This window comes from Aythya fuligula, chromosome 1 (assembly GCF_009819795.1).
Source record: "Aythya fuligula isolate bAytFul2 chromosome 1, bAytFul2.pri, whole genome shotgun sequence".
In the NCBI taxonomy this organism is placed as follows: Eukaryota; Metazoa; Chordata; class Aves; order Anseriformes; family Anatidae; genus Aythya; species Aythya fuligula.
This window is the reverse complement of record NC_045559.1, coordinates 110,190,981-110,215,922: the sequence shown is the minus strand read 5'-3', so window position 1 is coordinate 110,215,922 and position 24,942 is coordinate 110,190,981. Positions and strand designations below refer to the sequence as shown.

At 39.4% G+C, this 24,942-nt stretch overlaps 1 long non-coding RNA gene across 2 annotated transcripts in view; it reads right to left on the bottom strand.

Annotated features, from left to right (window-relative positions):
* Positions 1–24,209, bottom strand: part of LOC116485751 — a 52,849-nt gene extending 28,640 nt beyond the window's left edge. The window contains exons 1-3 of one of the 2 annotated variants that reach the window (XR_004252893.1): positions 24,092–24,209; positions 17,326–17,414; positions 6,586–6,596 (exon numbers count right to left, since the gene is read on the bottom strand). This is a non-coding gene — a long non-coding RNA (uncharacterized LOC116485751). Of the gene's footprint in view, positions 1–6,585; positions 6,597–17,325; positions 17,415–24,091 lie in introns of those variants that run through there. The other variant, XR_004252894.1, reaches the window with a different exon arrangement.
* Between the last annotated feature and the right edge of the window lie 733 nt (positions 24,210–24,942).

The following is a 24,942-nucleotide window of genomic DNA, read 5'->3' as shown; positions in this document are numbered from 1 at the left end:
CCGATGCAGAAGGCTGAGAGCCTGCCAGCCAAAAACGCCTCAAAACCAGCAAGTTACAAAATGGTTATATAAGATGTTGGCTGCTAGTAAACTAGCACCACTCGTCTCTATAGTGTCATACCTCCATTTGCTGATACTTCCATTTCTATGTACGCTGAAGGTAAGTCTTGTGCTATGTCCAACTGGAAAAGAAAGATGACCTGGAAAGTCATCTTTATATTGACAAGAGTACAAGACCGAGTCAAGTCACTCTTAATTATTGCCAAGAGAAAATTACTATTTCAGAACACCATTCACAAGATCGTTGGCTGAGGGGGAAAAAAAAAAAAAAAAAAAAAGCTCCCAAAGAAAGAGAGTGCAATCTGTTTTCCTGTTTTGTAAACAGAAAACGCAATTCTATCTAACTATTACATGGAATAGAAACAACTGCATGATTTTCTGAAAGCAAAGGAGGTAACATTTCTGAGGAACAATCTGGAGAAAGATAAATGAGCAGCAAGATGGATAAGCACACCAAGAGTCAAAGAAACGGACAAGTTTGGGGAGTGGGCACCAACAGATAGTAACAAAGCAGTCAAATACCACTTTCGACCAGACCAAGACCCAAATAAATTTTAAAAATCTGAAACACTAGTCTAATAACAGATATCATCAGATTATGTTGTTGCTTTCTTTAAGGGAAAATTGATTAGGAGCAGTAGCAAATTTCAGAATGCATCTTAATAATGCAAACAAGGAAAGAATTCAAATTCACAATTTCAATCCCAGAGTTAACTGATGGGCAATGCCAAGAAAGTCTTCAACAGGAAAAGTTGTCCCAGAATCTGACCATCTCCTTCCACATATTCTTCCAATTATTTCCAAAATATTACTTAGAGAAGAGGAAGAAAACGTCAAAATGAACCCTTGCCATTAATGTGTTTTCCAAAGCTACTATTTTAACAGAAAACCAGGGGGCTCACCTTATGTACCCAAATGGCTTGAACAACGCAGCCTTTTTAAGCAAAAGAGATAAAAGGATATATATATATATATATATATTTTAGGAAAATATGAAAATATATAGCTGTAATCTGTAACTCATAGCAGGCTTCCAAATAATAATCAATATTTTCCTTTGCATTTAAACATTGCTGAATCTTAATGCTTTTTAGTTGTTCAAGTGACAGAAAAAAATAATACTGTAGATAATTGTATTAGAGTCTGTCTGTAGTTTGTGAAGCTCCTGACAAATCCAATATGGTTGCGTCCACTTACATCGTCACAAAATTTCTGTACAGTGCAGTAATACAATAGTTCAAGCAACCGACACTGAGCTAGTCCAACAGCTGCATGTAGACCCAAAACCAGCTGGAAAACCAGAAGTCTACAGCAAATCCAACATTTGTATTATTTTATTAAAAATCTTAAGAATGTGAGTGCTAAAATGCACTTTTCAAAGCAAAAATAGTATTTGAAAGAAGTCATTATTAGTCAAGCCAACTACTTAGCAATTACAGCACATGCAGTCCTATGGACCATTGGCAGCTCACTTAGCTCACTGACAAAACAAAATGATTCTCCTCCCACCCTGCTTAAAATACAATCTGCTTGTCCAACATATATATTTGACACTTGGTCTAAATTTTCTTAATTATTTACAGTTCCACATTCAGTTCAAAATCATTTGTTTCAAGGATCATTTTCTAAAAATCTACCCAGCACCATTTAAAATAAACAAAACAAACAAAAACCATCCTAAAACATAATGCCTTACAATTTTTTCCCCTATTTTACATTGTGCAAACTGTTCCCAACCCAGATAAGGAATAAAATGTTCAGATACGACAAGAGTCAAAATTAACCCTAAAAGTACTTGTAATAAGAAGAAATGAACAACATTTCTTCACGTAAGCCAACAGGAATCACTATAGCCTCACTATATTATGGGGAGTAAAAGCCTGGTGAGTCTCCCCAGTGACCAAATTTTATGAACTAGAGCAGCTCCTTCCCCTTCCCAAGATATTTGCAGTCAATAAAACGTTGATAACCTATTAATGCTTTCAAAGAGGCTTTTTGATTTAGAAATACCCAGTCATTCCTCTTCTGCTCTTTCATTCATCAATACTTTGTGATGGGTCTCCTATAATCAGAGCAAAGCTCTGGAACACTGCATATTGAGCAGGTATTACATACACAAATTCTTAGTGCAGACGACAGTTTAGACAGCTGCACAGATTAAAGATTGATGACAGGAACCAAGAACACCAGCACGACCAACTTCTGTGTCAAAGGCAAAATGCCCTCAGATCTGTTTGGCCTTTGCTCAGTGCCCTGATATGTGGCGCCCAGCTAAACCCCAGCAGTTTACAGAGGGGTAGACTGAGGCTTCTTTCTGTTTTTGAACAGCCTGGCATCACCTTTCTTCATCGAGCAGAGAACCTAAACACTATTACTATCCAGGGCCTCTTATGATGGCTAAAAGGACAAAGTTGGAAAGGGCTTCTTGAATTCAGTGCACAGGCACTGAAAACTCAACACACACACACACAGCATGCACAACTCCACATCTCCCTTCACAACACACATCTTAGGAAATGCGCATTTCTGCACATAGCTTTATTTAGCATGACCTAACACCTGAACCCTTACCCCCATCTCTCTCCTGCTACTATAAGTGATGCTGCTATACCACACACACTCAGAAAGCAGCAGTATTTAAGGGATATTTATTTGATTCAGAACAAACATTATAATAAGCTGTTAATAATGTTATTAGGTTAAAAACAAAACAGTATTTCAAACTATATTTACTATATTTCACTAAATGTGCTATCAGAATTTGTAGATAAATTTAATAAATACATTCTACACTGAGCATTTTAATAATTACTTAAAAACAGATATTGCCTGTTTTTGTCGTATCTCACTAATTCACTTTTTTTTTTTTTTTTTTTTTTTTTTTAGCTAAAATAGCATGTTTCTAAGCTTTTAAGTTGATACACTTAAAAATTAGAGAAAGTTACTAAAAAGCTCCAACCCTAAGAAGTGGTAAAGTACAAAACATGTTTCCATTTTTATCATCTTAATGTTTATTCAGTTTGGCTATTACCTAAGAATGTTTTTGCGTTCCTGGATCAGAAAAGTCTCATGAACCTCAAAGTTGTGAAACTAGATCTGCTTTGGGAATTTCATAAGTCAGCCTTTAAACAACAAACAAACCAACCAAACAAAAAACCACTTGTAAATAATTTCAAGCCTGTCCTCTTTTTCTGTTTTTACAAAACTTAAGGGAAATGAGTGGTCTTTGTAAATTCATTTTTGTTTAAATTAGCACAGATTGTCCAACACATTCAGAACTTACTCTGATAACCTGTGCCTTTCCATATACAGTACGAGGCTAGAGTAGTCATTTATTAACCATAGTACAGATCTGCATTCTAAACTGAAAGGATGTTACATGAGACAGACTTCTGATTTAATAAAATTTCCTTTAGGAAAACTACAGTAGAATCTTATAAGCCTGATTCCAAAATATCATTTTCTAAAGTACCCAAATATTCTTTTTCTCTTTATTTTGAAGAAGTGCTAAAATAAAATATAAAATTAGAAAAGGGAGACAAAAAGAGGGGAATAATAAGAAGCTTTGAACACTGATACAGCTTCTTGCAATGAAAGACTATTCTTGCTCAGAGAATCTCCTAACATAACCAAGAACAGCAGCAAGGTAGATAAAGAAAACATGAGCTTGTGTATCTGTCAATAGGTTCAGGTAGGCCTACGTGAGATAATGGGGAGGTGATTAAAAATAAATAATAATAATAATAAAATCATTCCCAGTCTCCCATTTTCCCTTACTTTTACTCTTGCAGAAACTTCTTGCTACATATCACATCCTCAAAATCCCCCCAAATCTTTAATCAATAAAAGCACTCTTTCCTGATTCTGCAGTAAGCTGGCTCAGGTAATTAAGACAGCAGACATGTTTATATTTTTTTTTTAACAGGACAAATAATTGCATCTCCTTAAACTGCTTCCAGCAGTACCACTGTCTGTGGCTGTACTAGTGAAGTGCAAGGACTGATGGGCAGAAGAGAGGACTTCCTTTTCAGTGAAACCTGGCTGGAATATCTATCTATGTATTTGGTCTTTATAGGTAATGCTTCACTCTTACAGCTCTCCTGTATTTCCATACCTAATGAGGTGAGTGTGCCTAAGCTTTTCCCTCATATACAATGTCAACCTTCTGTACAGGAAAAAAACTCATGTTATTTGATGACAATGGTTCAAAATGAAAATTGTTTAGACAACCCTCATTGATACCTACTTTGAACCCCACCTTTTCTAGTGTACCCATTAAATAATGCCTCCATGCAGTTAGAATCTGTGTTTTGACAATTCTAGACTGAATGATCATCTGGGAATGCTGGCCTGAGACTGTGGCAGTCTGGGAAGGGGTATACCATTGCCACAGAACTCCCTAATGGATGCTCAGCCCAACTTCAGTCCCTGTGTTTTAGTCCCACACCTGTAAAGTTGTAGCAGCCCCATTCTTCCCCTTAGCATGTGCCTGTGTTTTACACTCCAGAATGCTGTGGAATTCTACTTCCAGATACAGTTTCTACATACCTGTAATACAAAACAGTCATTATCATACGAAACAAAAAAGCATAGTTAAACCTTTGGAGTGGTTAAGGATGGAGAATCACTTTTTCTTTGGATATAATCTATTCCTTCCAGCAAATAAAACTACAATAATCAAACCACCAACTCACAGGAGATGCTACAGCTTCACTGATTTTTGTGCTAAGCTCCCCTGGAATCAGCACACTTAAAGGACAGACCGTTCTTCTTGGAAAAGGCATATTTACTCTTAAAGGGAGTAACTAAAGTAACACTTTTTTTTTTTTTTTTTTTTTTTTTTTTTAAATGTCCTAACTTAGATTCAACTGTTCGGTCACAACCTCAGTCCCTACCTCCAACTAAAGGAGACAGCTTACAGGAGGCAGTAGGGCTATTCCCCTAAAATTTGTGTGTTCCACTTTGGTCTGATGTTCTCTCAGAGTCAAGGTTTACAATAGGAACAGAAAGCAGCAAAAGCAAACAAAGACAGATTTCCCTCAGAACAGGGAATAAATATTTTAAAGCATCACAAATGCCTAATCTTACATGTTAAAAGAGATGCATACAACTCTCTCTTTAAAAAGTCTCTTTTAGGACAAAAACCTTTTACATCATCTTTCTCACAGGTACATGTTCATATGTTGTAATCTATTTTTAGAATGTCCTTCCTAGGTTAATTTTTAAACTTAGATCTGAGTACTATTTGCTGTCCATATTTCTTCCAGCCTCCCTCTGCCCAGATATATCCATGGAGCCTGTATATTCCACAAATATTCTACTACCAAAAGCAGCAAGGATACAGAAGTCAGGTTTGCATAGCATACTTGCACAATCAGAACAGAAAGCAAAAATGAAAAAGAAAAAAAAAAAGATTGAAGAGTAAACCTTGTATATAAGAACAGGGCACAGCATTTACAAGCCAAGACCCGTAACTTCCTGCAGCATGCACGCTATTATATGTATTTTCTATCACAGTAGGTGACATATAGTCATCCAATTGAGTGTTAGGCGGCTTAAAATAAGAAAAAAAGTCAGCATTGTTCCCACACTTTTACAGAAAGAATACATAAGCATACCTGCCTTCATTCATGAGGTAGCTAGCCTGAGCTTGAGAGTATGCCTGTAATGGAATAAACCCACCACAGGCTTCTTTGTATACATATGTAACTAAACCTTCTGGCAGTTTTCTCTTTACTAGCTGTATTTCAGCTCCCACAGCTTTAGATATGCTTGATACAGCTCATGAAAGGTACATTTTTAAACCATGGTCTGTTTATTTAGAAAGGTTCTCAACCAGAACGCCTGTACGTAGAACACACACACACACCTTCTGAAAGTACATAAAGACTTCAGACATCCAGAGGTGTGAACTATCTAAGGAAGAATTAATTTCCCTTAGACTACATCAGCTCTTCCCATTTCACTTGCAAACAGTTGGAAAAACTATGGGGATGGTTGGGGGGTGGAGAAGAGGACTTAAACCAGCTATTTTATATCAGCTAACCAATGTGCACTATCTGCAGACCAGAACTCAGGCAGCCACTGATAGACATCAAAGTCCCTCTCCAGAGCTGGGAGACAAGCACAAAACTGTTCTTTTATGTAATAGTTCTAGACAGGAAAATATTTTCTGTGACACGTTACATTTTGATATTTTTCTATTTTGTTCATGCCCTGGACTGACTACCAGTCTCAGAGCAGTTCCAGACATATTTATAACATTTTGTAAAAACACACTGTACAATTATAATAAAATGATCATATCAACAGCATACCAAAAAAAAAAAAAAAAGGCAGCAGTGTGGAGGGTAGAATAGTCTGCAAATTCTACCTTCAATTCACATCATTGCTCTTCACCTCCACATCATTGCTTCTTCCTCTAAATTGTTTAACAATTTCTAAGATCAAAGGTTACTCAACCTAGTCCAAAGGGATTATTTAAAACTCCCGTCATCCACGCACTGTTAACCAACAGATTACTTTATGAAGAATTCCTCCCCTTCACCCAGAGACACAGAATCAAACAAGTCACATAAAAGTTAGCGTGCAAAGTTTTGGCAATATCCTTAGTTCTCCAACCAGTGGTTCCAGTGACGTAAGTATCAGAGTTCAAGTCCCAAGTATTCAGGACCAGCAAGTCTCAACACCTCCATTGCATTCCTGGGCTCTGTCTTTTGATTAGAAAAGTTCAGGTATCTTCTCCTTCCCTCTAAATAATCAATGCTCCTCACAGTATTGCTTCTAACCCATTTGCTCCATCACTATCCCCAAAAAATGATTGTTACAGAATATATTAAAGCAGATTAGCACATTTCACTCTCACTTACTCAGTGGTAGGGGTATATATAAGTGGGTATAATCCCTCAGGCACAAAAAGACTTATTTTGTTGCTGTTATTATTGTAATTTTTAAATAACAAAAACAAAAATATTTTCTACTCTAGTTAGAGCCACTGAGAGGAGAATATTTAATTTTTATTTATTTTATTTATTTATTTATTTTTAAAGTGCAACTTAAACCCAAAGTCCTTCAATAACTCCTAAAATGCGGCCACAATTAGTTCAAACATATTACTTACACATGTAGTCCCAACAGCAGAAAAACACTGTTTGTAATCTGCGAGAAAACAATGCCCACAAACCACAAGAAGTACCAAAATATTCAGCGCTGGTCACATCCAATGGAAGACAAGCCTCCTAGTTGTGCTGTAGTCACTGAACAACTCAACATAAATCACTCATGCATTTCAGAAGAGAATGTTTTATGTACATTACACATGAGCAAACTGAAAAGACTAAATAGCACACACAAGGTAACAAAGGAGACCTAATAAAAGCATACAAAAAATATTATACCTTTTTTCTCCTCCTCTGTGATCTCATTTGAGTAATTAACAGTTATTTCTACATCTCTTAAGTGCATTGCTTGTAAAAAAATAAATGCAAGAATATACTTTTGGAACAGAGAGAGAGATCAGAAGTCAGCTTATGAATTGTGTTTATATTTACATACTTCTTTCTGTGGCCTAGCAATTGAATCACAAGAGAAAAATCAGAAATATCTGCCCCTACATTAATTGATATGCAGGCTGAAAGTTAAGCACATATTTGTTTCTCCAACTCATTTTAGTTATATCTGAAGACCACTGTATTAGCCATACTCTTAAGAAAAATCACAAGAAGCATTCTAACATAAGCATTTCACATTTGATCAATCAGGTGAGGTCTGTTTTACCCAGAAAGTGCGAGGCTTTCACTCATCAGAAGTATGTAAAAGCATGCAAAATTATCATGACTTATGCCCTCAGGACTTCTATTGTTACATTTTTTCCTGAAGTTTCTACAGGTAAGCTTCACCTTTGCTTCAAATATGTCACAAGGCAGCCGTTTACCCTAATTCTTTTTAATGAGAATATATGAAGTCATTTGATAGGTCTTAAATACAGACTCTAAATTAGGATTAAAAAAACTCAAGCAACCAGAAGCCTATCCTCTTGTTACAAGCTTCATCACCAGGTGTTCACAAACTGAAAAACAAGCCCCATCCACTACTTCCCTCCCAGTTTTAAGAGTTTGCAATGCTCCTAGCATCACTAGCTCTAACATACATGCTGTCACATGCCCTTCTGATAGTCTTTCTCCTTTCCATACCTTTGATACTGAAGCACAATAACTGCAACATTCAGGCATATTTGAGTGTTTTGTGTTACTTTTATGAATTACTTAAACCACCATTCTTTCAGCAATCTGGGACATCCTAGGACATCTCACTAGAGTTCTCAGGCTGCTGCAAATGCTCTGCAAGTAAGAGGGGTGAGTTACTACAGAAATACACTGTATGCTCCACAGGGACCATCTCCATTTTCAAGCTACTCTCCTTGCTCAACAAGGACTAGCAGCAGGTGAGGAGATGACAGCACACACAATTCTGCCATCCTGCTACAGGGAGGGGACTCTTCCATAAAGGAATGGAGTGAGTAACCAGGGTTAGTAATACCATCATGGATACACTTGGCAAAATCCACCAGCCACAACATCAAGCAGTAAACTAATAAGAATTAGATCAGATGGCAGGTCTACAAGTGTTTATTGCCCATGACTCAACTTTCCCTCCTGTACAATGATCTAAGGAGGACAGAAAAAGGAGACCAGCATGCTGGTTATATACGTTAAATTCATACAATCCATTATCCAGCGTAATGGATATCTGAGGCTCTACTTAAGTAGTAGAACAGCAATGCCCTATGATATCCCAAAAGACCATAAAAAGGGGAATTTTGATTGTTCCTGTTCTCCTGTCATCTCATGAGGCACACACACAATTTTCCTCAAAAAGTAACAAAAGAAGTCATAAGGTAAGAACCACAGAAATATTGTGATCATCTGCACAAAGAATATTTTAAAGGCAGCTTTCATGCCTAAGTTTAGTTTTGCAAAGGCAAAAATACAGGTAGTATTTGCCTAGACAAGGGTCGGAAAATATTAGTATAGGAACTATATAGGATTGTAAACCAAAATACCACAGAAATGATGTCTGAATACATGTACTGTTCATCTCCATTGCACAGTAAAACACTTGGAAAACAAAACCAGAGCTGGGTGATGCAAAAATGAAAATCATGTGTTGTTGGAAAGCCTGAAAAGCACAGTGAATACATCCTTTTTGAATTTCAAAAAATCACAGTAGAAAAAATTAATGACAAAATTTTGAGTCTAAACAATAAAGTTTGGGAAATTGACTATTTATTTGTTTCAGATCAAAAAGCAGTTCATGGTCACATGCATACTAAGATAATCATGACCATGTGAAAAATTCTACCAAAAGAAAAAGAGTTGGTGAACAAGAGCTTAAGACATATATGTTGAAGACCTATATTAAAAAAAAAAAAAAAAAAAAAAAAAAAAAAAAAAAAAAAAAAAAAAACAGACACTAAGCTTGCACGTCTGATATTGCAATCCCGAGCCAAACCAGAGCTCAGTACACAACAAATGTGATTCTGTGCAACCTTGTTATCTCTTCAGCTCTACAGTTAAGCCTATGTCAGGGAGTGCAAAGAGGTTACAGTATGATATCAGCACAGTTTATTAACGTTCTTTCTTCATTTATTTGTAGCAGGATAAAACTTAAGGTAGCAGAGAATTAAACACCAACAAATTGAGAGGACCAGGACTGACAACTGAGAAATCACCTTAACCACCAGACAAAGGCAACCTTTCCTTCAAGACATTTTGCACTCTTACATGGTCACTGTTAAGAAGTTAGGACCAGATTTGCTCTTAGTATGTTAGCTAAGCAAAAAAAAGAGCAACAAAAGTGCATGGATTCTTCCCTTATCTTTCATAAACAGGACCTAAAGTAACAGATAAAGGACATTTTTCAGGTGTTTTTGCCTTTCTTCCCCATAACTATATACCTCTTGTCCACTATTCAGGAAGCTCTAGAATTAAAGTGAAATATTAGCCTTACTGAAGTCAACAGCACAATACTGTCTAATTTAAAAAGGCTAAGTAATTCACACTTAGTTGTTGTGCTCCTTTTCCCCTCTCCCCATTCAGATTGTTATATTATGATTTTGAACTTTACCTTCCGTATGTGGGAAAAGGAAGATAAGGAGAGATTTTTGCTTATTTGTGTTCTGAAAGCACTTTTAGATCTCATCAAATTATGATTGTTATTCCAAAGTGGAGGAAGAAAAAAAAAAAAAAAAAAAAAAAATCAAGCTATTTTCCTAGTTGCATGTTTGGGAAGCAAGGATCAGAACCTGAACCTTCATTAAAAATAGGAGGGGGAGGGAGGGAGGGCGGAGGAGGAGGGGGGAGTATAGGAAAAAAAGAAAGCTCTTGGGCAGGAGTTATAGGGCATCCCCAGAAGCCAGAAATAGTCACATAAGACATTCATTGCATTAATCAGCCTTTCAAGGATATTAATTCTCATTGCTGCATAATTTATTTAGCACATAATATTCTAGTAAGCAGAAGAAAGTTAGCTACCTCCACAGCAAGTAGCCTACTACTTTTGCCACACAAAGAAGAAATGATAAAAGCAAGTACTCTACAAAATAAGGCAAACAAGCCAGCAACCTTGCTGTCTAAATTATTCCAGAAAGAGCTGTGCAGAAAGAGGTGTTTCCAAGCTTCATGTAGCTTTGTACATCCTCACTGAAATCAGCCCAGTGCAGGTCTGGCAGAACACACCTGCTTGGACACCATCACCCACCAGGGATGTATGCTTTTCCAGCTGGGAAGTACATTTTTAGAAAAACAGCCATGAGCAGGGGATCAGAAAAGGTATGGGAAAAGAGTTTTCTAATTGACACTTGCCATGTGATTACCTTTCTGATAACTACAAATTTTCTAAAGCGAGCAGAAAAAAAAACAACACTCAAGCAAATGTTATTTTCATAAGTGATAAGCAAAGCAACTCCGTTCAAATTAAGCTGAGGAATACAGACAAGAACACAGAGGTTTAAGCTCTGTTCTCTCTACTGCCTGAGAAGTGGAAGGCAGAAAGCAGTAACAATGTTCTTCTCTGCTGTTTTATACTGCTTTTTCACCTTATTGTGGCAGCACTAGGAATAAAAACAAGGTAAGTTACTGAAGAACAAAATATAAATCCCATTCTTGCAAAAAGGGGGAGGGGAAATAAAAGACTTAAGTGGAAGTGGATGGACTACTTACAGCAATTATTGTCAAATATTTTTGCAGTCCCTTCTTTAATGTAGTTCCTTTCCTACATAAGAGCTGACAAATAAGCGTGAGAGGTTCTCTTTGTAGGAGGAGGAGAAAAGAAGACTGCAATAATACTATGCAATGAAGATAAATTTTCCCAATAATGCAAGCTACAGAAGACATACGGAGGTCAGATAAAACTATTATTTGCCTTTTCAAGCACTATTTTCTTCAGCTGCTAAATAAAAACATTATGAAGCCATTTTACACAGCGAAATTTAACCTTATATTAACCTTCCATATTAAGTAAACAAACCTTTCTAGCCAATAAGCCTCTCTGTGAACTCTCCAAGATGATAAGCAATACCTTAATTACATTCATTTACATGACTTTGAAATTGTTCCAGATCAAAGTCAACGACTACAAGGTCAAAGAGTATCAAAGTCTGAAATAAGGAGAAATCTACAGTAGGCCAGTTCACATGAACATGGCACAGCATCCTTCCTAAGCAGCATGTAAAGGTCAGGGGTACAAACCAAGTGCTTGCCTTTGCCATGTCATCTATTACAGGGAGAGGAGAAAAAAAAAATAAAAATAAAAAGCGAAGTCCTCTAAAATACCTAACACTGGGAACTTTTTAACTTTTTTTTTTTTTTTTTTTTTTAAGACTATTACAAGTTGAAAACAATAGACAGTTTCAAATAGCTTTTAATGTCTACTGGCCAATCAAGCAGTATGAATATTTTATGCAAATATTTTATATCCTAACTTGAAGGCACAATACAAAAGATTCCATGTTAAAAAGCAGCAGATTCACTAACAATTACAGAATATTTACTATAGTGCCCTGTTATATTCAGTAACATTAAACTGAATGGTTTTGCACAAATTTATCTAGGAATGAAAAATGGAATAGTAGAAGGGAAGCCACCATACTGGTTTCATGGCACCATACTTCACAAACTAAGCAGACTCTGAGAGAAGCCCAAGCACAATAAAAATCACTTCCACTCTCATCAACAAAACTAGACTCTAGCCTTAAGATATGGGTAAAAAGTATCCTGTGTTGTAGTCTCAAACAGATTTTTTATCATGCTACCTGAAAACCTCTCATTTGTGCTACACTTAGAGCAGGAAATGCTAATTACACAAATTGCAGCTACTATAAAGATTTTAATAACAACCACTGCAAGAAACTTGATAAAGTACCTTCTGCCCTGAAATAGCAGACAAGCATACACAGCATCCACCCCATTCCCAAGATATTAGATAATGGCTCAGGTATGATCAATAGCAATCCAATTAGCCAAAATATAGTATGCATGCACACTGCACTAATAGGTAGTTTCAGGATTATATTTTGTGTGTTATAAAGATGAAAATATTACAAATATGCATATAGAGAAGTCTGAATTACAGCTTCTGGATTTAAGCAATCACTATCAACACACTACAGCTGACATTTTCTTAGTATTAAATTAGATAAATCTCCCTGCACCCCCACTTTACTAGCCAAGCACTTTTTACACAACTCTCAAGCCAACAACCTTCTGCAATTTAAGTATGATTTAGTGCAAGAGAAGCAATGAGTATTATAAAATTTATGCTTGTTCACCTTCTCTCCCCACAGAGAAGGGCAAGATGTTTTTTCATGTAAATATGTATTAGATCCAAATCATTTAAATAGATATTATTCCATAGAGAACATGATGCTGCATATGCCCATTCCAGCTCCATGTTGCTAAATAAACTGCAAGATAATGATGATGCCTTGCTCATCCTAAAGGACACTGAAAGTATTTCTAGGCTTTTCAAAGAGAAATAGGGGAAGATACTTTCACAAGATAAAAAATAGTAATACTAAAAAAAAAAAAAAAAAAAAAAAAAAAAAAGGTGGTTCTCACAAAGCTAGATACGGTGAAGACAAGCTTTTCATAAGTCATGAATCCGTAGTTCTCTTCATGAACAGGCCACAGCTGTTACAGTAAAAGTATAGTTTAGCTGCATGCAGCAGTCTTCAAAATATGCATATCAAATCATTAAAAGAATTGAAGATACTAAACTGAGTGAAAGAAAATCATGTTTGCAAGTAGTAAAATATTAAAATTGACACCTGTCTTAAATTTAAAGTTAATGTTGGAACGTTAAATGTAAGGTGTCTAACGTTAATTTAATGCAGCTTTATTTCTCAATTATATTTAGCAGAAAGTGTCGTTGCTTGAATGGACAGGAGATAGAGAATAGGGAAAGCTTAATAGCTTTTAAATATAAAATCTTTAGTCCTTAAAAACAAGTAAGCACATATGTGTCACTGCTTTTCACAGAATCAAAAGTTAATCAGCATGTTACCATAAAGCACAATTCTAGTTAACAATTTAATTCAAAATCACTTTTGTTTCAAGTGAGGAAAGCTTCGTGACCAATGACAGTCATCAGATATCAGTTGGGCCAAAGTCAGTATCTTACAACACAGTCTGACCTCTACTTGATTTTAAAATAGGATAATCACCTTCAACTATGTATGAACCTTGAACATTATCAAAAACAGTTTTATTGCATCAACGATTTATTAATAGTCTCATATTAATAGTAATGTAACTTTGACTTTACAAAGTCATAAAGATGATAGGAAACACAGTCAAGACTTACTGTGCTACCTATTTTATTCTGGGTTTAAGGCAACTTCATGTTACAATAAAATAAACTATCCAGAGAATAATAGCTACAAAAGAAAATCCAAGAAAAATATGCATGTATCATCCCAGTTAAGTAATGGAACAGGAAGGAAACAGATAATGTAACGAAGTCAGGTATAACCCCTGAATCCTTTTAAGTACTGAGGATTCTCTTCTATCCAACAGTGCTAAGAACTGAAAAAAACTGTTAGCACTGAGGCAGGTAACTTCAGGACAAATACATTAAAAGTGATGGTTATAAAGAAAAGCTATGAACTTTTGGTAGGAGCACATGAAGGCAGATTCCCCTTCCAAGCACAGCATCACAGAATGGCCAAGACTCATGGGACAAAATTCAAAACAGACCTGATGAGGAAGCTTTCCACCCAGACCTTTCTGGTTCAAAACACTTGCTTCAGAATCCTTGCCATGTTTTTCATATTGTACGGTCACTTTTATAGCTGTTATCCCCATTACAAAACAGTTGACAGTTTAAACAAAGAACAACTAAGAAAGTACAATATTCTATAACTGGCATTTACAGCACTGGCCTTGGACTTGTAATCTTTACCAAACGGGCACACAAATCAATCTATCAGCTCATAAAGGTGTGCTTTTTTAACCTCTAAAACAGATGGGATTGGCCAGAAATGTCTGGCATGTCAAACTGCTAATCACTGCTGCCCTTTGCACAAAATAACCCACTTAAGTTGAGGCATGGTTGCACTGTAACAGACATTAGTCTGTGGGAAACCCATTTAACTGTCACATACTCCTGCCACTCCTGCTCTCCCTTAATTAAGCCTAATGCCTCATGCTTTGACCTTTTGTTCTAGCCTATTAACCCTATCTAGTACAAGTTCAAATATGTTAAACTAAAAAGTTTGCTGTAAAATATTAAATGCCAAGCCACTGGGAGAATGAGGGACATCTCCACCCTGCAAGTTACCCATCCCTTCACCAATTTTTTAGATTGACATAACAGAAGCACCACCTACGTTAATTCCCAAAGACAAATACAACCAAATGCTTTGCAACAAAAGCACAGTTCTTTTCACTTCCATGTAGTCTTTCTTTTCCTCTTTAGAGGGGAAAGGAAAGAAAAGTGAAAGTTTTGTTTGCAACTTCATATGCTCAGGCTTTCGTTATTTTTATTTTTTTTTAACCAACAAGGAAAAAGCATGCTATCAGTCAAGATCACACTACACTCATTTGCTGTTCTCTGAAACCTATCATTAAAAATAAAATGCAATCAGTTTATAGTGACCAATTCTTCTTCAATTAAGGGCCGCCTCTGCCAGCCTCACTCACACTGAGTCACCACCTTGTTCTTTTGACAGCATAGTTATAATTACTCCAAGTTTTTAATCCTCATCTGTATCTTTTTATAAGTTACAACTTTTGAAGTTTCATGTAAAAATTGTGTATCTGTATAAACTTGAACATAGCTTATAAATTTTAGCTCAATGAGGCAGACTTTTCTTTGATGTATGCTCACATTTAGACAACATCTAGGCAGTCGCCTTCCCCTCCTGAAGCTTACACAGCGTCAGCCAGACCAACCCTCCTGAAGCTTACACAGCCTCAGCCAGACCAACAGTAATGTTTGCAAAGCTGTACTTTTCTGCGGGAATCCAAGTGGCCTAGAATTATGACTTAAACAAACAAACAACAACAACAACAAAATAATCAAAAAAAACAACAACAACAAAAAAACAATCTCTAATCAAGACAACCACTGTGCTCCATGTTAAAACCGTACAACACTATGCAACCCAAAGTTGTATACTAAGACAGGTATTCTTCAATATAATGCTGGTTAGAAATGGAGTAAGGAATGCCATCTCTGCCAAAAGTACCAGACACCTATGCACTGACAGACACATTTTCCTCAAATCATTAGCTTAATCACCTTACTGACAAGCTGATACACACAGTGCAAAACCCTAATTCACAGCATACTCTTGCAACTCTGAATAGAATGACTTTTAAACACAGGTAACAATTTGAAACAAAGCTTTCAGTTACTTAGCTATTTTTGAAGACCTGAAACATTTCAAAAGCATTGTTGCCACAAAAGCCACTGTCTATTAAGTAGTATCAGGGTTGTTTAAGAAACCATCTCTTGCTGACCACAAGAACTGTGAAGTTGTAAATAACTATTAATTTTGTTCTAATTCCAAGTGTCTATCTCACCAGTTCTGATATCAGCAAATAATGCAGTTAACTTCCCTGTAAATACAATTGCTCAGACAACTAAGCACTATAGCAGTGTTAGACTTTGAGTCAAACAGAAAGCATCATAGAAAAAGAAACAGATCCCTCATTTTGATTTACCTTTATTTCCAAAACACCTGGATTATCTGGATTTTTTGATAAATCCAGAGTTCCCCAATTTAAAAAAGTACAAACATTTTCCGATGATCTCACTATGGTTGACTATTACGGATGCTCAAACCAATTCTATACTCAAAATGAAGTCAAACAACACATTTATTACAGGAAGAATATGCTATATATGTTGCATCATTACAGTGGGTATGCTTGAAATTTTTCAGGCTAGGATTTGATATGACTGCCTCCAGCGTTCTAGGCCTTCCTTACTAATGCTCCCAAAAGTTGCCACTGGAGGCAACACAAATGAGTCCTAAGAGAGACCAGAAACAAAACAACAACTGCTTGTCAACCATTACATGCCCAAATTATATTCTTTATGCTCATCAGCATTCTCAAGTTCTTAGGCATGCATGTAAGGCCCACTGAGTACAGTGGGGCTACTCAAGTGAATAAAATTACTCACAAACCAAAGTACATATACATAAGCAATCACTGGACAACACTTGGGGAATTATTCCCTAGCATCACAGAAAAATAGGATTTAGAAAATGGGAACCAAGGGAGCACATACAAACAAAATGACAGTGGTGTTAAATGTCTGCAAGCCATTGTAATGTAATATCTAATAATGATTTTACTGTGACAGTCCCTTGCCACAGAAGCTCAACTTGGATCTGTTTTATTTCAAAAAAAATAAAACATTGTAACACAAGTTTTATTTAATCTTCTTTCACTCTGAAATTACAAGCAAATCTAAAGCAAAACAAGTAGGCTAAATCTTCAGGTTTTCTACCAGCAAATTCCATATAAAACATTCAAACATTACCAAAAATATTAGTGGTCTTTAATCAGCACACACTTTAAGAAAAAAGGAAGCCTGACATTAAAAGACAGGGATTATCCTGAAAATCATCTGTTTTAAAATATACTGTAGTCTTAAAAAGACTCATACAGGACAGAAAGTTGTATGACAGATTTGGCAAGACAAAGAAGAAACCCAAAACTGAAGAAACAAGGGATACAATTGAAACAAATCATTTACCTTGAAAGTGGTCCCATCAGGAAGGTTCTTCCTTCAGGAGTCCAAGGATGCATTAATTTTCTTCCTCACCAATTTTTTTTTTGCTTCACCTGAAAGAAGAAACAAAAATTGTCCTATGAAAAACTGCATACCAATTTCTCCTCTTCCAATCTATGTCTACCTTTTCATTATTAGCGTAACAATAAGGGATGTTTTATTTTTAATGTTTCTATTTCAAAATAAAAATGTAGCTCAAAACATCAGAAACCAAAGTTTTCCAAATAGAACCGCTTGTAGATCAATTACAAATAACTTGCATCACCTATACTTGTATTGTCTAGATAATTGGAGAGCATTTCTGCAAGAACAAAGTCCATGTTCAGCTTTGATTCAAAGCCACGGTCCTGTTTTTCTTCATTTTATTCAAAAAACAACCATGACATGAAAGCCCTCCTTCCTATGTAGGAAGTACCACTTAACACTTCAGACTCACACCTATAAATCTCAGTCGTATTTTTAAGAGCCCTTTAATATATACAAGCAAAAGATGAGACCATAGTATAATTGGTGAACAAAATGCCTACAAAATAATTAGAAAAAAAAAAAAAAAAAGAAAACAAACCAATAGAAATGAAAACACTTGTTTTGAGATATTCAAGAATTAAATAGTGTAGAACAGTATACTTAGAACATGTTATCCACCACAAGTACCACTTTAAAAGTTCTCAGCGCTTCTCTACTACTTCTAACTTATGGTAAAAGATGCAAACTTACAGGTAGTGCAGATCATTGCTATTTGTACTACTTAACCTTCAGTAACAGGGCTTGTCAGAAGAATAATGCTCATGTTAACTCCTCTGTCTCCAGGTTACCACCCTAAGCAGCGTGTTTATTATGCATAAATAAATTTAATTATAATAAAACAAAAAAAATAAAATAAAATAACAAAAACAGACTCTCTCCCTGGTTTTGCAGAATTTTGCCCTTCTCTCATTTGGCACAGGGAGGGTTCCCCTTCTCTTTTCCTCACTTTTAGCCTCTGTTCTCACAAAGCCTACAAACAAGAGAAGAATTAAACACAGGATTTCTCTAGTATGGAGGACTCCAAGGATGGCTACTGGGGCAGTAGAGTAGAGGGGGAAAATCGTGTGCTTTGCAGGCAGCTTATAGCATTGCCCACTTCTGCAAAGCCATTTGGGCTTTGCAGTCAGTTCAGAGAAAACATCTGACTCTGACTACTGTAACGTACTACCTGGGAAAAGAGATACAGGTGTTGAGAGAAGGCTCATCATCCAAAGCCAACCTATTCAAAGATTTAAGGTCAGTGAAACAGAAGCGCACTGGGCTACTGCCAACATCAAGATCCAACAAAAGCAGTGGATCCGCTATGTTGAAAAAAAAGTAAATACCCTGAAATACTACACGCAGAGACTATTTCAGATCCTTCCCCCAAACACATCATTAAAAAAAGTCAATTTGTCCCACAGAACAATAGAAGTCTCAACATTCAAATTTAAGTAGGGGAAAAAAAAAAAAAAAGAGAGATTAAGTCACCATTGCAGTCAAAATAAAAGGAGAAGTGACAAAGGTACAGTGACAAATGCAGCAATAAACATCATTCAGAAGTCTTTCCAGCCCCACTTGACTGAAAGAGCAGGTCAGCTGGATGATGGAGCCTCTTGTGACCAAAGAGAGGGACAAGAGCAGAACACCCTTGGAGCAGAAGGAAGCTGTGCTTTTAAATTTACATAATAAATTGAGGCAATAAATTGAGAAGATTACATATATTTGAGAAAAAATAGTTCATTTTAGTAGTTCTGTGCTATACTATAGATGTAGACAGTGTTTTCCACCACTGACAGATGTTTTTATTTAAGTATTCCTACTTCTATGAGAAGACAGATTTCTATCTAAGGGAGAAACCAAGCAAACAAGAAAGAACACCACTGTATTGCCATCAAGGTTCAACGTATACATAAGATTTCCTTTAGGTCAGCATTAAGCAATGTTTTTGTATTGTTCCTTGTGACTACAAAAAGTTTGTAAGAGTTCTGAGAAAAGAACAAAAGAATTTACTCTTTCTGAGAAAAATAAATCCATATTTCTTCAATGATGTTCGAGAAATTCTTTGCTAGAATACTATTTTATTTGCAAAAACTTAACAGCTGGATACTTGGGTTTGTGCACCTCAGTGGCTGATTGTTGCTCTCCTCCCTATTATAAGTTACTGAAAATGTGATGTGTGATGACATTAAAAATGCAGCCAGGACAATCTCCTGGGATGGGACTGATCATTTCTTCTCACCTCTGTAGAAGGCTGAGCTCACTTCAGCACTAAAGAAGTCTTTTCCCTTTCCCTTCCAACACCATTTTCACAAAAGAGGTAAGAAGCCAGCAGCTGTGGATTACTTACAGATCACTGTAAAAAGAATCACCATCAGAGCAACAGTGTCAGCCTAAGGCCACACAGAACTAAAAGACTGTTTTTTCCGCAAGACATGCGTCTTGTACTGTTCAGCACTGAAATTCATTAAGCGCTTTCTTAGGCCACTTAAATGATCTCTTCTTTGTTTTTAAATATAAGGTGCAGTCAAGACTCACACACTTTACACCCAGCATCTGCCCGATCTGTTATGATCACCTTCTCGCAGCTTTCTTTCTCGAGAGGAGGAGAAACTGCCTGCCGAGTTATTCTCCCAATGCTCAACTTTTCTACACTAAACCTCTTAGAAACCCACAGCTAAGAGAAGACAAGCAGTTTCTGCTTTTAACCTGATTTTGTCTATAAGCAAAATTGTTCTTTGCCAGAGATGGTGATATTTAGAAGTGAAATGTGTGAAAGCAGAACTTCTCTCCAGACAGGTAATTATTAAACAGGAGTAATGAGTTCCAGGAACGATTTCAGTAAGAGACTGCATCCTATTTTGGGCCAAACTCTGCTGATAGCTAGCAACTGCTTCTTCCCCTCCCGCACCACACAGATGTTTACAGGAATATTAGTTTCTGTTCTCCTTTAACCATTTAAGTCAAGTGACATGCAACAGACAGCCAAACAAATTACCACATTAATTCTTCCAAGTGCTATATAGGTCTGGTCACATTTCTCAGTGTACTTGAAATAAATAATCCAGAAACACTAAAATGTATGCATTCATCTTTAGCAAAAGAGTTTTCCTTCCCATTTTCCTGGAGGCAAATCTTCCCATTATCAAATTCAAGCGAGTTTATGTGATCATGGATGTCCAGCTAAAATATCACTTGCAAACCTTAGCATATTAATTTTCTAATTCAGTATTTTCAAATGCAACTATCAAAACCCGAACACCATCATATCCAGAAGATAAGTCACACGCACTTGTTAAATATGTTCCTCACATGTGCTGTGGGCAGACCAATACAGCTAGTCACTGTTCTTATCATGTTGGCCTGTTCGCAGGAAGAGAGAGCAAACCACAAACGCTATTACTGTTACCCTTCTTTCTTTGGTTTAGGGCTATTTAGACAGATTGTCAAGTTTGTATTTTTAATCATTTTATCCATTTGCGCATATTCTCTTGTACATCTTCCTCCCGTTCAGACTTCACTCCCTACCTGCATTATCTTTCCACTTGCCTGTCATTAAGCTCCTGCTGAGCAGTAATGATTTACACTTCAAAATCCACACTTCTTGTCCCAAAAGAGCATTTAGCCCTTTTTCCTGTCCATGGGATGTGCATCCTGTTTGTCCCATCTACCACCTGTAACTCAGCCATGCACCCCACACATCACGGAGCCCCAAAGGCACCGGGCAGCCACCACCCCACCGCTCTTGGGGCCGGTGCCCCCACATCAGGTGCTTGGCTAGAAAGCCCACAGTCTTCCCTGTCTCCCTTCTGGAATCCCCGTACATTCACATGCAGGAATAAAAACGCAAGCCATTTTGGTTCTGAGGTTCAGGCTGGTTCATAGGAGCTATTCTAAAATTAACAAAAATATTACAGTCTTCAAGTCTTCTCCTGCAGCGAGGCATCAAGCACTACCGTTGAGCAAGACAGCTGAATGTGGGAAATGCAACTCCCCAGCTTTGCCTTGGGCAAGTTTATACATGTGCTCGGCACAATGCAAAACGGAGTTTATCTTTTAGTATACCAATGTGCTGCACTGTCACTGGTAAAATTAACAGTGCTCTCAGTGCTAACAATAATACAGGTGGCATTATAGAAACCTTATGTCAGTGTTCAAATACAGGAGAAAAAAAAAGTTCTCTGTGAAAAGTCAAAATAAAGCTTTAAAGCAAGCCTTGGTCAATTATTTTAAACCAATCCCATGTTAAATAAAACCTACCAGCACATATGATCATCAAGTTAATCTGTGTTTGAGTCCTGTAACCTTTACTGAATCAGTTTAAGAAATATATGCATCTTGGATGTCTTTTACATAATAGGAGTCATCCTAAACACAACTGATTATCAAATGCTGGAGGTGACACAGCCAGCATTTAAAGCACATGTTTTTTAAGCTTACAGTATAAAAACATCTGTTTGCTTCTTTATCAACATAGTCTCTATGATCATAATAAGTTTTTGTTATTTTTACCCACCAGTTTTGTTTAGCATTATCTATCACTTTAGAAGAAGAAACAATTGCAGAGAGAAAAGAGGAAGAGCACATTCTCATCTGTTTATTTATATATATATATATATATATATATTTATATATTTATATATTTATATATTATTATTTTTATTTTTTTACCCCAAGACTATTAGGGGAGAAAAAAAAAAAAACAAACACAACACAACAGTCAAGTTTAGATATTTAAAAAACATCCATCCTGCATGGTTTGGCATTTGACAGCATCTTATACTGTGTGCATACACAATATAGAAAAATCTTAAAGCCACTGACAGATCTCCCTCATCAGATAACTCAGAACTGCACGCCAGTCAAACAGGAGGTCAATTTTCACCCCAGCCTAAAACATGCAGTCACTACTTGTTACTTCTTCCTTCCTGCTCAACAAAACGTATACCTGTGTATGTGTACATGTATATACACACACATACATATATATACACACACACACACACCTGCACACACACAAACAATGCATTTAACATGCATTTAACTCATAAAAAACTGACCGTCTTGCCTTATAGACTATCCCTGGCCATACAAATGCTGATAAAATAACAAGAGAGCCCTTCTCAACCACAAGTTTGGGAAGACAAATGCCCCAGACAGCAGAAGTCACAGATCTGCCCAAGCACAGCCCTGAATGAGAACTTTTGCTCTCCGAGGTGTCCGCTCTGGTCGCCCGTACAACAACAATTACTCAGATGCCATTAGATCAGATTTAAACCACAAAATACTCCCAGCTCAGAAAGCCTGTGTCATACGGCTTCTTAATGTGTCACTTTCTAGCGTGTTCAGCCAGGCCCACGAGCAACGCTTCAGGTTGGACTATTAAAGGTTTCCAGCTCTCGCTCAGGGGTACCCCACCTTTCCTCCCTATGGCTCTTTGTAGGCTAGATCTGCACACTTTTTTAAGTAAAGCTCTGTAACATCTCTAAACATTTATTGTGCCATGACTCAGTTAAATTCTGATCAGCCAAGGAGCTCTCAGGCACCGCAGGCAGGTCCCCCTAGACGAAATGCAGAGCGGTACGGTCTCCAGACTACAGAAAGACCATGCAAAAGGGGACAACTTCCACTTCAGCTCTCCTAACACCAGCACACTGCCAAAGCCAGAAATTCCCCCGTTTTCTACACACTTTCAACACGCGTCAGGCATTTCAGCTTGAGTCTCCTTTCAGTTAAAACGCTGTGGATCTGGAATCCACAAGAAGACAAGCAAGGCACAAACCGGGTGCAGCAGGGGCACGGCGCTGCCCCTCATTTTGCCCATGCTCTGACCCCGCGTCTCCTCGGGCTTCCCTTTGCTCCCAGTTAATTACCGAGCGGCACTCGCACAGCACAGCCGCCTCCAGCACCTTCCGCAGGGAGACGGCGCGGGGAGGGGGAGAGGCAGAAATCACCTTTAAAGGGCTTCGGGGACAGGAAAACACGCCAGGAAAAGTAACCTTTAGTCTAGAAGGGAAACAGCGACGTCCCCGCGGGGCCGGCGCGGCGGCGATGAGGCGGCATCTGCGGGGGCACCCGCGGCCGCCCCGACCGGCGGCCAGGGGAAAGGGGGCGGGGGGTGCCCGCAGGTGGGGCTGGGGCTGGGCGGGGGGCGGCGGGACCGAAAGGGAGGGAGGGAGAAAGGGAGGGAGAAAGGGAGGCAGCAGCCGGCCTCGGCGCTGCCCCGGGCGGAGCTTCGCCGACCCTGGCCTCGACCCCGGAGGTCTCCCCCCAGCCAGCGCTGGGGCTGTAAAAGCCGGGGTCCCCCCCTCGCTCACACGCCGCCCCCAAGCCCCCCAAACTTCCAGCTGACCCCGTAAAGGGGGGGACCCCCCCGGAAGCCGTCCCCGCCGCGGCCACCCCTCGCCGGGCTCACCCCGGCATTGTTCGCTCCCCGCCGCCGCCCGGCAGCGCTGCACGGACAGACACGCGGACAGACAGACGGACGGACACCAGCACCCTCCCCCCTTGCACACGCAGCGCCGCCCGCCCCGCGGCGGCTCCTCCCGAGCGCTGCCCGCCGGCCTCCCCCCCCCCGCCTCCGCCGCACGGCCGCGGCGCCCGGCCTCCCCCAGCGCCGAGCCCGGCTCCGCGGGGACCCCGACCCGGGGACGGCACCGAGCCGAGCCGAGCCCAGCCGAGCCGAGCCCAGCCGCCCCGCTCCCCCCCGACCCCCCGCACGTACGCGGCGAGCCGAGCCCGGCGCGGCGCCGCTCCCCTGCGCGGTTCGTGGCTCTGCTGCAATGCCTGCGAGGCTGACTTTCAAAGCCTAACCCGCAGCCGCGATCCTCCCCGCCTTCCACCTCGCCCGGCGCGGCGCAGCCCGGCTCCTCCTCCTCCTCCTCCTCCTCCTCCCTCCCGCGCCATTCATCTCTTCAGCCAAGTTTCTTAACCCTTCTCTCACCCCGCCCGCGGGCCGGCACGGAGGGAGGCCGGCAGGGATGGAGGCTGCACCCCCGCCCTGCCCAGCCCAGTCCTGCCCAGCCCAGCCCTGCCCGGCCGGGGCTCGCAGCCCCCGGCCGCCAACGTGGGAGCGGCGGCCCCGTGCTCGCGAAGCGGGGAATAACGGGGAAGGGGCTTCCCGTGGTTACCGCTTCTTGCCGGCTCAGCACGGGCATTTTCCACCTTTCCTCCCAAAAGCATCAGCTGGAAACTTTTTTTTTTTTCTTTTTTTTTTTTTTCTTTTTTTTCTTTCTTCTTCCCAACAACCCCCCCTTTCCCCTCCCCTCGGAGCCTCCCGCGGCCCGCCCGGCACCTGCGGCGGCGGCTCCCGGACGAGCCGGGGGCGGAGCGGGCCCGGCCTCCCCCCCCCCCGCTCCGCTCCGAGCCTCCCCCGGCCGCCCCCCCGCGGCCCTGCCCTCGCGGCCTGCGGCGCCCCGAGCGCGGCCTCCAGCCGGGGGGTGCTCGGCTGGGGGCCGGGATGTGCCACGGGGGAGGCAGCAGCTGCCCGCACCCCCCAAAAAAAAGGGCGGATTTGGGGAGCCGGGGCTGGTGGCCCCGTGTCAGTAACCACGGAACGGGCGGCACGGGACAGAG